Source organism: Crocodylus porosus, unplaced genomic scaffold (genome assembly GCF_001723895.1).
Source record: "Crocodylus porosus isolate Cpor-Errol unplaced genomic scaffold, CroPor_comp1, whole genome shotgun sequence".
NCBI classification, from domain to species: Eukaryota; Metazoa; Chordata; order Crocodylia; family Crocodylidae; genus Crocodylus; species Crocodylus porosus.
The window spans coordinates 61,067,052-61,084,760 of NW_017728931.1; the positions used below are offsets into that span (position 1 = coordinate 61,067,052).

Genomic DNA, 17,709 nt, shown 5'->3' on the forward strand with positions numbered 1-17,709 from the left:
AGTAGATAGTTAAACTGCTGAGTGTTACATAAACTTCTCCACCTAGTTGCTGATATATTTAAATACAAGGTTTAAACATAATATTTACACTTCTCTACTTTAGTACACCCATTCCTTCTGATCTACCTGCACATCTCACTCCTTGTAGTGTGAACAAAGTATGTAGCACAGAGACATAAGGAGCAAGGCTTGAACCCTGGGCAAACCCTGTGGGAGATAAAGGGTGGAGGTGTGGGGGAGTGCCATTGATTGCTAGAGGCAGGGATTCTGAAAGTGGGGGATGGGGTGCAGGAATCTTATCTATGGTAGGGAATCAAAAAGACCCCAGCAACAGCTGCTGTTGGCTGCTTGCGAGGGCTATAACGTGGTCTGCCCACCCTAGGTGTTGCTGTTGAAGCAGCAGCAGTGTCTGCATACCAGCTGCTGCTGCATGAGCAATGCCATGACACTGCTTTTGCTGCTAGGGCACAGACTGTGGGAGTGAAGGGTGATTCTGGAGCCCCTCCTCAGTTGGTGCCCAGGGCTGGTGCCAGCTTGCCCACATCTAGTTATGCTACTGATGTAGTATAGATCACTTGAACTCTTTACAGCTAGAGAAAAATATCAGGCAGCCTCCCTTTTTCTTCCAAACACCTCAGACCTTTGTTAGCAAACAAAAAGTCTGGGGATATTTGCAGCTAGCAACATTCCAGGCTGAGTCAGCTTTTAACCCAAGGACTCTTCTGTTGATTAAACAAATAAGTAGCCCATTTCCAAAATTATATAGATATTGGGGTCAGACTATAAAAGAGCTAGTCTCTAGATTTCTTTGAGTGTTTCATACCACGTATGGGGGGGGGGGGAGTTGGTTGTAGCTCTGTTGTTTTAAGGCAGGAGTTGTCAACTGGGGGGTACACATACCCCATCCTAGGTGTTGGGGTACTTTGGAAGGCCATAGGGGGTATGTGTACCCAAAAAGCTTGTGAAGAACAATTTTTACCAACTATTTAGTTGCTCTAGTAAGATAGAGACCACATTTACCCAAAGGACCTTATCAAACCAGGTAAGAATTTATGAACCTTTATGCCTGCTCCTCCACTGCATGGAGCTGCTTCTTGTTCTCTCTCTTTAATTGGGACAAAAACCCACTTAAAGCAGCTAACTAAAAGTTAATTGCAGACCTGATAAGTTCTAGGTCCATAAAACTTACCATAGTGAACTAAGCATTATTCTAAGAAGGGCCACCCTGCCAGCACAACTGTAATATAACTCACCTGTATCCAAAATGATGCAGAAGTCTGAAGGGGGCTCAGCTTTTACAACAGACACATCTCTTAGCCACAGGCTGTCTTTAATTCCTGACTCAGCATTCAGATGGTAAATCTATGAAAGAACTGCAAGAGTGTTTACTTTAAATGGCCACTCCTTATATAGCTTTCTCATAAAGTGCCCCAAATCAGTAGCTAACAGCCATACCCTGCTTCTCTTGTGCCATACCTTGAGGCACAGAAGATACAATTAAAACTATATCCCCACCACCCTACTCCTCTTTCTTTCAGGCCTTCCTCCACTCCCTCCCCACTCCCCCAAAAGCTACTTTTTAAGGCATGTGATTATTACACAGCCTGATAGATACTGCAAGACTTGCAAGGAGCAGAGTATTTTGGTCAATTCACTCTACATATGACTGGAGGACATTGTGCTATTGCTGTATATTTAGCATAACTTGCTCATTTAAATAGCTTGTTTACACTCTTAAACTGGAAAGAGAATCTACTTTCTTTTATCTGCAATATAGCAAGACATCATTTCTCATTGCTTCTCTATCTTACATACTTGATAAGAAAAGTATGAGTTACTTACTGGGCATGCTTACACAAGATGCTTAATGTGCAGTAGTTGGCTGGGCAAAAACCGTGCCAATATGCTACTGCACAGTAAGGTCACTAAAAATCCGCATGCTGGTGCTATCACAGTAGTTATAGTTACTACACTTATAAGTTAGTACTTCATTAAGCAAGAGCTAAATTTAACGTGCAGTAACTACTGCTCATTAATGAACATGTAGATGTGCCCACTAAGAAGGAAAAAAAAAAACCCAGAATGCTGTTGTAACTGCAAAACACAATCCAGTTTACACTACACTGATAATGCTGAGCAGTTTTGAAGAATTAAATCAGAATAAGCTCTGCTTTTGTATATATATGGGTAAGATGGCTTGGCCCCATTCTTCTAGTCATGTAAGTCAGGAATGGGGAAGGTTGTATCTTCATTGCCAAGTTAGTCTGAGTGGCTGGCACCCCATCCACAGACCCTAAATTAGGTTAGTCAGGGTGTGAGCATCCCCACTGTAAAGCCTTATCCACTTTCTTGAATCCTCATCAATTCTTCCCTATTCAGTGCTTTTGGCTGGAATGCTCTGATTTCCTGTCCATCCCCCCAGTCTCCTGTAAGAGATCTTGTCCGACTTTTTCGAGGTTGCAGGAAGTGCACCGGAGGACTGCTAACACCCAAATGTTTTTTTGCCTGCAGCTTCACTGCAATGCATGAAGTTCCACTTGAAGTTGAGGCAGAGATGATGTCCTGACCTCCCCCTCCTCCTCTGCCAGGCAAAACTGTGTTAGGTCAGAGGTTTTTTCATAGCAGCACTGGAAGGGGAGGGTGGAGGTCAAGGCTTGTTTCTTGCACAGTGCTGTGGGCAACAATAAAGGGACTCCATTTGAATTGCAAGATCTTGAATCTCTACTAGAAGAGCTGGGAGCTTGCGGCTGTTGCTCACAGCTGCATGATGCAGCATGTGATTACAGCTATTGTGAAGTCCTCCAATCACATGGTGCTTCCTGGCACACCTCATGACAGTTGCATTCCCTGCAGTTTTCCCAAGGCTGAAAGGTGGGAGAAGCTGGGTTGAGGGGCCAGGCCAGAGATCAGCCTGTGTTGCTAACTCTGAAGGTATCATTTTCCTAGAACCCCAGCTTCAGCAGTTAAGGGACTTGGGGGGGAGGCGGAGAGCTTGTTTAAGTAAAGTGTTTAACCTCATTGTGAACTGATGGGAACTCCCCCAGGCCCAGGTGCCAGGCTGGGCAATCAGACTGAATCCCATAGGAATCTAAGTCCCTGTGGGAATGGGGGCAGAGAGCTGGCTTCCTACCTCATGAGGCTCAGGCACCCAGGTGCCCATCTCTGAGGCGGGCACAGTGCCTTCAGAGAGAAGAACAAAAAGCTGCTTATGCTCATGCTGCCAACTAGCACCTGTCACAGGCCTGGCTCCAGCTCCACCTTAAATCCCCTGCCCGTTACCCACCCCCCCCAGCCAAGGGGCGGAGCCAGGTGCTCATTTAAATAACAGCGCGGAGGATTTGCATGCCGCCAAGATGGCGGGCGCGCGGATTGGCCGGCAGCGAGGCAGCCCCCCGGCCGGGCTCCCCATGGGCGGGGCCAGACGGGAGGGGGAGGAGACGCGGGGCTCATTTGCATAACGGCCCGGCGCGGGCAGCCGAGGGCGGCGCTGGCCTCTGGTGCCGGGAGCGGGCGCTGGTTTTGAACCTCCGGCAGCGGGAGCAAGAGCTACAGCGGCGCAAGGGAGAACGGCCGGCGGAGTACCGAGACTGCGGCTGCCGCGGGACCCCCCGGACACAGGTACTGCACAAGCTGCCGGCCGGAGAGCGCTGCTGCGGCGGCGGCGCTCGGCTCGCTACGGACAACGGTGGCGCCGCTCGCCCCGTGCCTGGCTACGCGCATGCGCGAGAACCTCAGCATTGCAAGCCCTGCATGGGAGCACGTGACCCGGCTCCAGTGCATTCGGAGCCGCGCATGCGCGTTGGCGTTCTTCGTCCTGAGCTGGGAGCAGGTGGGGTGTGAGTTGTCAGGGCGCTACCTCTCCCTCGCCACGTGCAGAAGCGTCGCTGCGGGGCCCAGGTAAGTCTCAGGCGGGGCTGCCTGGCGCCCCCAGCTCACCACAACTCTGGAAAAACACGCAGCTGCCTGGGGCTTGCTCCTGAATTCGTGGGGCTTGGAAGGAGCTGCCCCCTGCCAAGGTGCCAAGGTGGAGGTGCAGAGGGGTGGGCATGGGGGTAGTGGTGGGTGTGTATAAATACCATAGGTGTAAAGCTGAGCGCTATCCCCTGCTATGGCAGTGTTCAGGAGAAAATCATTCTCTTTTGATGCTGCGCAACCTCTTGGTATAAGCTTGTACAGAAGAGGCTTCCTGAACAGGCGCTGGTAGTGAGGAATAATTAAACTAAGCCCTGAGGTGGGGGTTGTTATTTAAAAAAAAAAAAAAAAAAAAAAGTTTGTTGGTATTACTAGTCTCTGTTCATTCCATATTGTGGGTATTTTTAGATAGGTGAAGGCACCTGAGCAACAAGCTGAATTCGTACCTCAAGTTGCTGTTGCGGCCCAGGTACAATAAACATGGCAGCAAATAAATGGTGCGGGGGAGAGAATGTAGTACTCCATACGTAACGTGCACGATTTTCTCAGAGTGGATCCTTTTAACTTACTGCACCCTTACATATTTTCAAAAATAGGTTGTAAAGTTGTTTCCTTGACCCACACTCCTGCATTTAGTTCAGATGAGGCAGACGTGCTGGAGGTACTGCAGCTGTTTTCATCCTTTATTTTTCCTAGTAGGTGTGTTTCTTCCTGATTACCTGTTGAGGACTGAGAGAAACAAAGACATTGCTATGGATATGTTGCATATTTGTCTTTAAATAATTCATTATATTGTATTGCTCATGTGACACTTAAAAATTGATAGGGTGGCTTGATAATATTGTCCTGATAGAAGGGTGTGGATCAAAAATGGAGGGAGGATGTGACGGTTGTCCAGTACAGTTGTGGAGAAGGACTTGTTAAAATTGCTGCTGTCATGTGTCCCTCAACCAAAAAAACCCCCCAAAACCAAAAAAAACTTATGTCAAAACAAGTTATTAAAGCTTGTCCCTAATTATCAGTAACAAAACAATACTTCGAAAATTAATGTATAAACTGGTCAGTTTTTCTGGCTAAGTACTTTTTATGGAAAGATGTACTTTCAGTTCATTGCTACTGTCAATTAGTTGTTCGGAGCTATTTTGTAAATTTCAATAAAGCTCAGGTTGTTTTTATATACAATACCAATCTGTTTCAGTTACGCTTCTTAAAGAGATCAGTTGCTTAATTTCTGCCAGGGAAGGGTAGAGAATGTACTTAATGTCTGTTTAACGCCTCATTTAAAAATATTTAGCCTAAGCCAAATAAATATGGAACTGATCAGAGCACAAGAAATAAGCTTTATATTTTTCTGATTAAAGACTACCATGTGGTCACATACATATATAATAGTGTTAGATTGAGAGTTAGGAGTTTTTGAAATTCTGAATTTGGTCTTACTACTTGTTATACCATCTTTGGTATGTAATGTAACCTCTGGCCTGTTGAGTGTGGCCTCGTAGTATGTGGCGCTGCAGATCTGTCTGCAGTACCACTCACCGTGCATTCAGACATTTCCTGCACTGCTACCTTGCAGTGTTTGCGGGGGGGTTGACCCCTGGAGGTTCAGGGGACAAAAAAACCCACACAGGAAAAAAAGCGGGCGGTGCATGTGGAGGGAGTGCATGCTGCCCAAAGCCATAGCCTGGCTGACTGGGGCTGTGCTCCAGCTGCCAGGTAGGCTCCAACCTAAAGGGGCGATCCAGCTGCAGCTTCCCCAGGATCCCAGGTAAGGTGGCTGGGGCCAGCACAGTTGTTGGCCCCAGCCTCCCCTACCCCACCTGGGGTAACCTGCCACGTGCTAGAGAGTGCATGGCAGGGGTGTTCCCCAGGGACAGATAACAGCAGCCCAATGTGTCCCAGTGTTAGTTGTCCGCAGTGAACAAAACATCCGCGCTTATCTGGATGTGAGCTCTGTCTCTTTCACCATCTGTAAAATGGGTATATTAATAATTAACAAGAGTATGCTTACAATAGATTAGTTAATGTTTGAACACTTCAGTGATTATTTTATTAACTTAAATGTTACTTTTGAATCCAGGTGGTGATGCTATCATTTTTTTTTTTAAATGTCTCGTTATGTTGATATGTATTTCAAGTATTAGATCATTTTTTATGTACTTGTGATAGAGAAAAAGAGGTATTTAATGTTCTATCTTTTTATAGACAGATATATTAATATGGAAATATCTTTTGGAATTTTGGAAACCTCATTTTACTTTGGTATGTTGCAACTAATTTATTTTATTCTGTTTTGTATTGTTTGGAAATACTGAATTTCAAGACAAAATTTGCTTAGTTTTATACAAATAAAAGTTGTCATTTAAAAGAAACCATTTTGATGCTGAAGTAGTGCCTACTGCAACACTTTGAACTGCTTCATACGTTGCTGAATGTTACATGTGTTTTAACCTGACGTACATGCTTTCTGTTGCTTCATATTTACTGGGAGAAAACAATTTTACATGCATTTAAAAACTGGTGAGCATTTCAGATTCTCATTTGCCAACAGCCTTAAAGTCTATTAGTCCCATAGACTTGTACATGTACCAACATTTGTGTCTGCCACCTTTAATTTTCAGAGGGTGCATCTACATGTGGGTTCAGTTCATGCCGGACACAGCATTTACACATGTGCCTGGGACCACAGCACATTGAGCTGGGGTGGCACAGCCCTGGCTGACAGGAAGCTCAGGGGTTTAGTGTGCTGTGGAGGGGCATGAGGGTTCTATAGTGCAGGGCACTCTCGTGCCTGAGCCAGCCCCAGTCACTGTCTACATCTGTGTTCCAGTGCACTAAATAACTCCTGTGTAGGATAGTACTTGTGTTGGGTATGGCAGAGCTAATTAGTTTACTGTGGCCTAATAGCGCCACAGAAGCTTCACTGTAGAGCTAACCAGTCAACACGACTGTAAAGTGTTTGTGTGGATGCCTCTAGTGTCAGACAATCAACTTCTCTTTCTGATATTAAATTAGAACCATTGCAGATACTTTGAAGTTTAATACTAATTGCAGTGCATTAGTTGCCCTGTGTGGAGGCCCCTTCAATGTATTCCTGAGCCCCCAAAGTTGAAAACAGGAAGCTTCTTCTAATTCTGAAATGCCTGCTTCCCACTTCATATGGGAGTATGCTGCTAACCAAGTTCTCAGCATGACTTTTCTTCTTCAGGAATGAAAACTGGAAAGGAAAAGTTTTTGGCAGGGAACTGGAAGGATAATTTCTCTTTGCTTACCAAAGCTTCTGTGAATTAAACATAAATAAATAATGTTTTAGTTGTGTTAGAGACCTGAAGAAGAATGCTTTGCATTTAAAAGCTTGTCTAATTTTTATCTCAACTATGTTGCTGGTCCAACAAAAGATATTGCCCCCAAAATTCTTGCCCCTCTCAGAATTTTTTGACCACTGCTTTTTTGTTTGTTTGTTTGTTTGGAAAAAAGATTTAGGAAAATCAGTAATTAGTTTTACTTGGCTGATTGTCAATAGCAACTGTTATGCCAAACATTTTAAAGGTATTTATACTGAGACATTTTTATGATGTACAGAACATGTAGTGTGCAGGTAGGTCATTGTTGAAAAAGGTTAGTGGTTTTAATATACTTTCTCCATCTGCTGATTTTTCTTTCTATTCTGCTGTGAAGTCTTAGTCCCGAGTTTTTACAGTATCGGTTTTTTGCTGTGGTTTGAGGTCACAGATTCACTGCAAATTCCACAAGAGAACTTGGAGGAGAAAAAGTTTTAAGTAGGAAAACTATAATGTTTTAAAACTTGTGTAATATATATATATATTTTTTGGAAGCTAATGCAATGTCAAGTTTTGAAAGATTTTTTTTTTCCTAGTTCTAGAGCTCTAAGTCACAGCCATCTTTTGTGCCAGAGATTGCTGTATTTATTTCATTTATGAGTAATTGTCAGGAAATATGAAGGAAATGGGGTAAATGCCTTCTTAATTAGTAGGTTGTGTTTGTCCAGGGATATGTAATGATAGTTCCTTATTAACCCTCTTCAGACCTTTGGAGGAATATTATATGGTGGGCTTTCTGTGCTCTCTTAAGGTTTAGGATCATATTCAATACCAGTTTTTCTCCATCATTCTATCTATCTACCTAATATTATATTAAAGGGTGCTTAGGGTAGTAGTGCTAAAGAGTTTCAGTTATGGGCAGTTACCAATGTTTCTCAACATTTTTAGATGCAAGGCATGCCTGTGAAAATGCAAGGCCTTGCTTTGCTGTCGTTTTTTGACTATGGAAAAATAACAGACACTTTTCTGTTGCAAAGAACTAGAAGACCACAACAGGTCGGAATGATTTTGATGCTATGGATTCCTATTTGAAATCTCTGGGTTTATCTTATGAATCAAGTCTAAGTGTTTGCACATCTAACAATGCAGTTACTGCACACCACGTCCTTTAAACGGATATCGTGGCATCCCTGCATGCCCTGGCTCCCTGGTTGAGAATTGCTGTACTGTACAAAGATGCAACAGAAAGGTAGTACACCACGCCCCAAATCAGAATTTACGGGAATTTACAAGAAATTGTATTCATCTTGTAGCAACTGCAGACCCTACAAGGAGAGGCTATGAGACCTGAACCTGTTCAGCCTCCACAAGCGAAGGCTGAGAGGGGACCTGGTGGCCGTGTATAAACTGGACAAGGGAGACCAGCAGGCAATGGGAGAGAGAGTCCCTATTCCCCCGAGCGCTACTGGGAGTAACAAGGAATAATGGCCATAAGTTGATGGAGAGTAGATTCAGGCTAAATATCAAGAGGCTCTACTTCACAGTCAGTGCTCACTCCTACCCTGGGGGTCTTCAAAAGGAGGCTAGATAGACACCTTGCTGGGGTCATTTGACCCCAGCATTCTTTCCTGCCCATGGGAGGGGGTCGGACTTGATGATCTGCTCAGGTCCCTTCTAACCCTACCAACTATAAAACAGGTTTTTTGCATTTGTGTTCTGGAATATTTCTGTTTTGTAACAGTCATGATGTTTAGGAGCCCATCTCAGTCTCTTGTAGCTCACATAAATAGTACATTTATACAAGTAAAGCTGTTTTTAGTTTTTTTGTTGACATTCCATTAAGTGTCAGACAGGCAGAGAGATAGTTACGTGATTAAAATTTGTTTGTTTAACTGGTAATCCTTCTTGGATTGATGGGACAGCCACAGAGCACTTTTTTTTTCTGTGTGTTCAGAAAAAAACTGGCTGAAACTTCTGCTAGCTTGGTTTTGCTTGATGGCATAATGGTCAACCCATAAAGGGATCGACGCAAGATTCAGGCCTTGATAATTTTCCAGCTGTGAAGAGTTGGAACACGTGAACAGCCAACTTCAGAGAATTATAGAGCACATTCACGTGACAAATTCCGTATTGCACTGTGTCATCTCAGTATAAAGTTAAATATACTGAATTTCCATATTTTTGGCATATCACTTCCTGATCACTGATACCTCTGGGTTTTGTTCTTCCTCTTATAAGAGAATTAGATGAGATGTTGGGGGTTTTTTTAGTGATGCCTTCAGTCCATAGTCTAATGCAAAGAAACCCTTGGAGCTTGTATGTTATTTCCTGGACAGACTAGCTATCAAGACTCCAGTGCCACCAATGGAATTGGAGAAATTTAAAAAAAACTAAACCCTTCTCATTAAATTTAAATATTTTATTTTCTGGAAGCATTGAGTTGTTCAATTTTATGTTCTTTGGAGTAGACTTAGTTCTGTAGTCTGACCTTGTTAACTGGTCATGAAGGTCATGAAATTAAATGAAGTATCGATAGAAGGATGGACTTTGAAGAATGCATCAATACGAGGTCTTTAAATTACAAAACGGGACCAAAAAGTTTTCCAGCTTTCCAGAGCATACCTGTGACTGAGCCATTGTGGTTGTGTCAGTAATAACACCAGCATGCTCCTTGAATTGTAATCTTACGAACATTTCTAGTGTGCTACAAGTCCCCCGTTTACAAAATAGTAATGCAGTTGTACCTAGCTCTTCAAAATTACTGTCATCACAGACTTGACTACTGTTTTGCAGTATGCTGTAATGATGTGGATTTGTCCCTTCATGCCCAAAAAGAATTGTTACTTGATACAGTTTTTATTCACATCCTCTTCGTTGCTGCCAGGGTCTATTTCCTTTCAAAGATACTAGCCTTATTTCTTGACCCTCCATCATGAGTGCAGTTTGTTATAGCATCCCAAATTGAAATGAGAAGAAAATCAACATGATCATGAGTTTCACATGGTATAAAACTTTAAAAGTTTTATTTTAATATAGACATGTATTCGATAAGATTTTGATGATGTATGAGTATTTTTGGATAAGGCTAAAACGAGGATCACGCATATAAAGTTTATCAAGTGGCAGTAACAGACAGGATGCTAATTAATGCTAGGTCAGACATCAGCTAGAGTCCTATGCTCAATTTTGAGCACCGTGTCTTAAGAAAGATGTGGAGAAAACGGAGTAGCCGAAGATGGATAGTAATGGTGATAGAGGAGTTGGAATGTAAATTACATAAAGAAAACGAAAGGAACTAGACGCATTTAGTTCGGAGAAGAATGTCATGACAGCAGTTCTCAAATTTTTAAAACGCTGCCGTAAAGGTTAAGAAATATCTTTTTCTTTGCCGCAAATGAGAGAACACCTGACAGTGGGTTTAAATTGAAGTAAAATAGTTTTAGATCAGATCTCCTAATACTGGGAGTGATAAAACAATGGAATAAGCTGCATAGGGAGACTGTGGAGTTTCCTCTTTTGGAGGTTTTCAGAGAGGCTGGATGGGCACCTGTCTGGAATGGTTTAGGAATACCAAATCCTGCATGGTGGGGCGGGGGGGGCGGGGGGACACACGCTAGATGGCCACTGAAATCTGTTCCAAACCTTTGATTCTAGTAAAGAATGCCAACAATTTGTTTTCTAAATATTCAGATATTCTTCAAGTTGAAAGTGTAAAACCACTGTGTGGCAAATTACATTGAATTAACTGAATAAGTTCAACTTTAGAGCACAATGCTTTTGCTTTATCGCTTACCTGATGCTGCTGAGATGTTCTCTTAAAATTCTCACTGTATGATCCATTGACTTTTGGGTTGTTTTTTAAATGCTAGATATGTGTATGTATTTCACAGGAAATACTAATATTATTTTTTGTTGTAGATGTTAAACTTAGAATTGTGGAAGAACCTGTAATTGGTCTTTTCTTGGTGCTTGTTTATCTAATGCTCCTTTAAACTATTACAGGATTTCTGAGTACCTTTTTAAAAGCACTGTGAACAATTGCGTGTTCTGTCTAGCTGGGGGAGAGGTTTTTCTCTGAACCTTACATATTGTAATGAATACAGATTTTTCTGAAAAGTTATCAACTAGTTATTCTTCCAGGAACATATCTTGAGTGATGTCAAGTCAGGTGGCTACAGTGAGTGTGTTCCTTCTGATCATGGGGTTTTTTTATATTCGGCAACAAATTGGTTCAAATTTTGAAAACTCAGGACATCTTAACCTGCTGTAAATAGATATGAGAACCTTTTTCTTTTTTGTGTGTATTTTCAGAAAATGCTTTTAATAAATCAATGCTTCATTTATTTTAATTGAAGCAGTTATAACTACTGTGATTGTGGACTGTTTTAGCTAACTTCAAGTCAACTAGATACTTTAAAGCTCACTTGCTTAGGACTATCATAAACATCCTCCTCTATTACATGATAATAAGGAGCTGTTTATGCTGTAGAAATTTGATATTTTTATATAATATAGAATTAAATTTTTGCAGATACAGATTAGCATCCAACTTAAAATAATTACTCCAGGAAAGTTATTTGAAATCCAGGTTGTATCTAACTTTTAAGTGTAGTTTTAGTAGCAGTATGCTTTACAACATCGTAATATATATGCACTTTCATGATAACAAAATATTGAAGATTTTGATTTTTTTCATTCCCAGTTAAAAGTGGTATGATCAGCAGAGCTTAGATGTGCATCACACTGATAAGATAAAGTGGCCATTGGTCCTGTTTTAAACCTTTTGTCCTCTGTCTGTTTCTAAATGAGAAATGAACTGCAAAAAGCCCTGCTTTTCAGTTCATTGGTAGCAGTATATGTCAATCATTTGTCCTCATGATTCTCTTGGCTGTGCCTAGAAGTAGGGCAGTGCAGAGCCAGGAGTAGCAGGGTTTGGAGCCCAAGAGACAGTGGAGGAGGTGGCCTTTTTGTGGTGGCCCTGCCACGTGCTGATGATTGACCAAGGGGTCCAGTGGCCCCACTGCTCACTGCTGATTGCCTGAGGGCAGGGCTCTGGTCTCCTCACCCCACCCCCAAGGTGTCCTGTATTCTGGGGATGTCAGTGACCACCTTGTGATAAGATAGGAAGAGAAATCATAGGAAAGGAAGTTGGACTGGTTTCACTGAACACTTAGGATGTTCCATAATATTCCAGGATGCTTTTCATATTAAGTTTCACCGGGAGGGGGGGGGGTGTTTATTTGTTTGTAAATTCTTTAGACAAGTTATTTTTAAATTTAATGGATTGGCTTTAGATCTGTACGTAGACCTAATATAATCGATAGGAGTTCCCATAGACTCAGTTTATGTTTGATTATTCATATGGATAACCAAGTAAAAGGTTATTTTTTAATATGACTTTCACAGGCAAGAATGCAAGAACTGATTTTTAAACTAAACTAGGAGTATTCTGCCTAATTTGTATGTGTTCATAGCATGCATTAATATTTTATTTAGCAGGGGAGGGCAGGAAGGTCAGGAATCCTAGACTTAGGGTGTGTGGGGGCGGGGGGGACAGGATCTGCACTTCATGTAAAAAACATCAACATAAAGCAGCTGGTCACTACAGTAAGCCCAATTCTAGTGGCTTCTGTGATGGTAGAAAGCAGATGGCATATAGCAGAGTATCTAGCCCTGAAAGTGGGTTGTTGTTTTTGGGTGTTTTTTGTTAATGATTTAAAGATGACATTGCATAGGATTAAACTAGTTAGATGCATCACATGGTAGCATTCTCTCAGAATTCTTTTTGTTTCTTGTTTATAAGGGAGCAGGAAAGAAAAAACTGTTTAAATCTGTTTAGTCTGTGACCACAAACACTGAAATTCTGCAACAGTAACAATCTAGTTATTGCATAGCCTCATGATGGGGCAGAGTTAAGGTTATTTGGGGCTCCTAACACTGTCCATAACTTTATATGCTTGGAGTTATCCCAAACTTAAAAAAGAACTCAGAATCTCATGGGTTTATTATGCTTGTCTTTTGGTAAAATAACATTCTTGTAGATTGTCCTGATAACTGATATGTACTGTTAGCCATAGCCTTACATTTTAACATAGTTTTTTAGCAGTCTGGGTATATGAAAATTAAGATTGGTAGATTAATGTATCATTTATATGCATTTAGCGCTCGGTATATACAAAGACACTTATGCTTAAACTGTGTTCTAAAAATGCTAGTCATTTTCCTGGTGGCATGGCCTATATGTGTACTTAGTTGCATCCTTAAATGTTCTGATTTGGGGCATAAGTACAAACTGATTAGTGTTTGTGTATGTTTTTATACAGCTTTAACTCTGTTCTACAAAGTCTGTAGTGCAAAGGAAGTGAGGTGAAGTCTATCTTCTATGCTGCAGTGGAATTGCTTTCTGCCATTCCAGTTACAGTACCAAATGATTACACCTGTACAAACCTATTCAAGTAATTGAATTCTCACAGATACTATAGATGGGGCAAATTTTAAAAGCCCTTGGTATTATATGGATGCAGCTTCATGATCTGGAACCTTTAATACTGCTGACAGTGAATAAGAAGAAAAGAACATGTTTTGAGTCTTGAATTCCAGGCTTGTAGTGCTCATGGGCAGGAAAAAAAAGTGTTTAATTTCTTTGTTTTAAAGAGTATATTTGATCCGGAAATGATTAATAACATAAACATGGAACCATCTCCAAAGTAGATGGTGTGTTAATATATATTCATATGTATATTTTGAGTAAAACAGAATGCTATTTTCAAGTCTGCTGGGTTCTTTTGGTTTTAAGTCAAGTTGTTAGAGCTGTCATAAATTCCTGCATACTAAAAATACATAACAAATGTTTACAGTTGGGTACACTTACACGGGTAGCTAGTTATCTAGGATGTTTCTCTTTACAAACTATTGTAAAATGGGTTTGATTTGCTGGTGACTCTTAGTGGAAAGAATGTTTGAGAGAAGCAGATCATTTTAAGACTAGTGTGTGGAATTAACTTAGTGTCTAGTATGAATGGGTTTGTTTTCCAGGATTATTCTGTTCTGTTGGAAATAGAGCTCCAGGTATATTTTGTAGTTATCCTCTGATCCTGTACAATCCAACTGAAAGTGCTAATAGATGTAACTTGACTTTATTTATGTGGGCATATATATATTATTTTCAGTTGCAAGTTGCACAGCTGTGCATTTTCTTTTGCTCTCATTTTAACCAGGCATCCTATTTCAGATACTAACTTTGGGGTTGACAAGTACAGCAGACAAATACTGTTGGAATGTTTAATCAGTTCTGAAAATGACCATCTACAGCTTGCAACATTAACATCCAGAGTGTTTCATACATTCTGGCAATTTAGAAGTCTTGTAAAGAGGTGATGCAAGCTTCAAGCAGATGAAAGGGTATGCTTTCCATTTTTACAACTTTTAAGCATGTGTTCAACCTCCAAAAGAACCCAGCATACTCTTGTGCTGGAGGATAGAAAAAGGGTTCGTTTCTTTGCTTCACTATGAAGCCCCTGTACTCTTGCTGTGAGACCTCCTTCACAGGCAGTGTTATTTGTATGGCTATCATAGTCTGTATCTGTAGGACACAGTGAGATGAATATGGAGGGACTCTTTTAGAAACTGAGGTTTTGCTGGCTGATAGAACAGGTAGTTGTGTTTAATAACTGACCTTTGAGATGGTGCAGGTTCCCCTTTAATTCTGGTTTCATTAAAATCCTGTGTAAATATGTACTTTTTTTTAAAAATGTCACTATTTGTTAGTCTAAAGAACTGCATTACATGGAGGGGAGCCTATCATGAAACCTTTTAGCAAGATAGCTATAGGTGGTCCAGCTGCATATCCTGTCTAACAAGATCATAAATTGGTGTGATTTATATAATTTCTTGGAAATATTTCTTTCTTAAATTTTAGTCATCTGTTGTGTGGAGGTTTGTAGGTGTTTTATTTTGATGTTTGTGATGGAGATGGGGGGGTTGTTGTGGGGGTGGTTAATTTGTTTTTGGTGTGGCTTTTTTGTAAAGTTAACTTCCATGTTCAAATATATCTGACTTTGTACTGGATAACTAGATTTCCAGAATATTTCTGTGATATTGGAATGATGAATAGTAAAACCTGTAATGGCCTTGAGCAGATTTTCACTTCTTTAGGATTGAAATGAAGCTCCTCTTGAAGAGTATTCCCTAATGTTTGTCAGTTCTGTGCATGATTTGGCTCATCTCTGTAGCTGTTAATATGTGACATGGATTGGGAGCTGGAGTTGGGAAGGATTTGGTGTATGCAATATAAATCCTGAGCCATCGGCTGGTTGCTGGTTCACAGACGTAACGAGGCTGTCTGTCGTCTTGCTTCACATGTTGTTGTTGTTGTGGTTTTTTTTTTTTTTTTTAAATACCACTTGTGCTTTGAGAGGCTGCAGTGTTGCAGCATGTGCATTAACCACTTTTTGCCTGTGCAGTAACCATTTTTTCTCTTGTGCATGTATTATTTTTTGCAGTGTGGTAAAGAGGGGGAGGTGCTTTGCTGTATAAATGTACTACCCACTGCTGAGTTGTAACAGTGGCTGATCTTGAGTGCATGTTGCAGCCATCTTAATCACATTTGCAGTGCAACTGAGTCAGTGCTGTCTCAAAATGGCTGACGAAGTGTTCTTCATTGCAGCAGTTTAGCCTGACTGTATGCAAATGAGCAAGCCTGCTGGAGTCACATGCTTCAGATTTAGAGGTAAGAAACAGTTCCTTTCTCAAAATAAAGTAATAAATAATAATTTCAAACTTTAGAGAAAAGAACTAGTTCTCAGGTGAATGAGAATATTTAAAGTTGTTTTGGGGGGGTTTTGTGTGTTTTCCTTCTTTCCTTTGAGCAGGAAATCTGAGCACACTGAGTTAGGTTAAATGTCTGTAACTTTTTCACAAGCATTGTGGTGGGTGGGGCTGGCAAGGTCAAAGGTCATCTTTGGAGAAGTATAAAACCTTGACTTTTCCCAGTTTCAGTTTACTTCAGGCAAGAAGAACCCACAGTTTTTTTCTGGCGTTTCCTAGAAACTTTCTATATAATGCCACTAAATTGAAAATAACGCTACAGAAATCTGTTACTGCAAATTTATAATCAAGGAGTTAGATGAGCATTGCATTCAGTGATCCTATTTTTAATCCTGTTTTATTTTTCTCCAACATTTTGGATCTGGAAATCTTAAACCCCACCCCCACCACGCATGTGGGAAGAACAACATTTATTTACTAGTAAATAGTTTTCTGGTCTCATACTTGTGATTGCAGAGCAGTTACCTCCAAGTATGGAGCTTACAGAACCATAAAATGAACAGTAGAAATGAAAGGAATGATTTCCTGGTTTTGTTTTATGTAGTTTCATTCAGATCTGAGTGTGGGAGTTTACATGGTTTCACATGGCCTAGCATTCGCATCTGTTTGACAGCCATAGACTCATAGTTGATAAGTATCAGTGTCCGAGGCTTGGAGGTAAGGGAAGTGACTACACATGTACAAGTAGTACACTACTTTTTTCATTTAAAAACAGGCATTTTTCTCCCCAGACAAGCTAATTGTCTTCCCTCTTCTTATTTTTTTCTGCTAGTGACCATTACTGGCTCTAGATACGTTGAATTTAACACGAGTCCTTTAAAAATAAATAAATAATCATTTTAAAAAACCTGATAATAGGAACATATTGATGTCCTCCAGGAAGCCCCCCAAAAAGTGAATGTTCAAAATGGAGACATAATGTTCCCTGTCTGAAGGTAAACTAAGTACTAAGGATACTATTAAACTTATCTCTTTAATAGGCAAATGTTAGGGAAGAATTAAGTCTTTGTCCCTGAATGTGTGCTTTTTATCAGCACATATTCTGTATCTAATTAAGGAAGGTGCACTCTGTGGCTTAAGAAATCTGTAAATTCCTTCTTCTGTAAGTGATTTCTAATGTTTCTTGTTGAATTAGTGAAAATTATACAGCTCTGAGAATATAATTCTTTGATAGCGTATAGTGTAGGTTGTGGGTCTCCTAAGAGCTTGAGAGTCATCTTTTTTGTGTGCATGTGAAAAAGGCAAATCTAAAAATTTAATAAAATAATATCATTTGAGCACAGTCTCTGATTATTTGCTTGTGTTGAGCAAATGTTCTTCCATAATTAAATGTAGGGCTTTCCAACTGGTGGTCTAGCTCGCAAGGAGTTAACATGCAGCCTGTAAGCTCCTGCCTAGCTGCCATTCCTCCCCATTGGCTTTGGTGCTGATGGCAGGTGGCAGTAGCAGGGGTCTTTGGGACAGGACAGTATTTCTGGAGGTGGTCCAGTAAGCTTACTGCCCAGGCAGCAGGTGGAGGTTGGCCAGCTGACACAGCAGAACGGGTATGGGGATTTGTGCAGGGAGCTAGTGCTGCTCATATGGTAATGCCAGGTGGAAGGGCCCTCCCTCACGGCACTGGGGAGTGTTGAGGGGGAGTGCGCTTATTCTACCCGTGTGATTTTGGAGGGGGTAACTTGGCAAAGACAGC

The 17,709-nt window shown here is 41.0% G+C and overlaps 1 protein-coding gene across 1 annotated transcript in view; it reads left to right on the plus strand.

The window, feature by feature from the left end:
• The first annotated feature begins 3,799 nt into the window (after positions 1-3,799).
• The window catches only part of ATF7IP (activating transcription factor 7 interacting protein), a 138,560-nt gene continuing 124,650 nt past the window's right edge, over positions 3,800-17,709 (plus strand). Inside the window, exon 1 of the mRNA XM_019543919.1 lies at positions 3,800-3,897. The gene's annotated coding sequence lies outside the window, so the exon portion shown is untranslated. The remainder of the gene's footprint in view (positions 3,898-17,709) is intronic.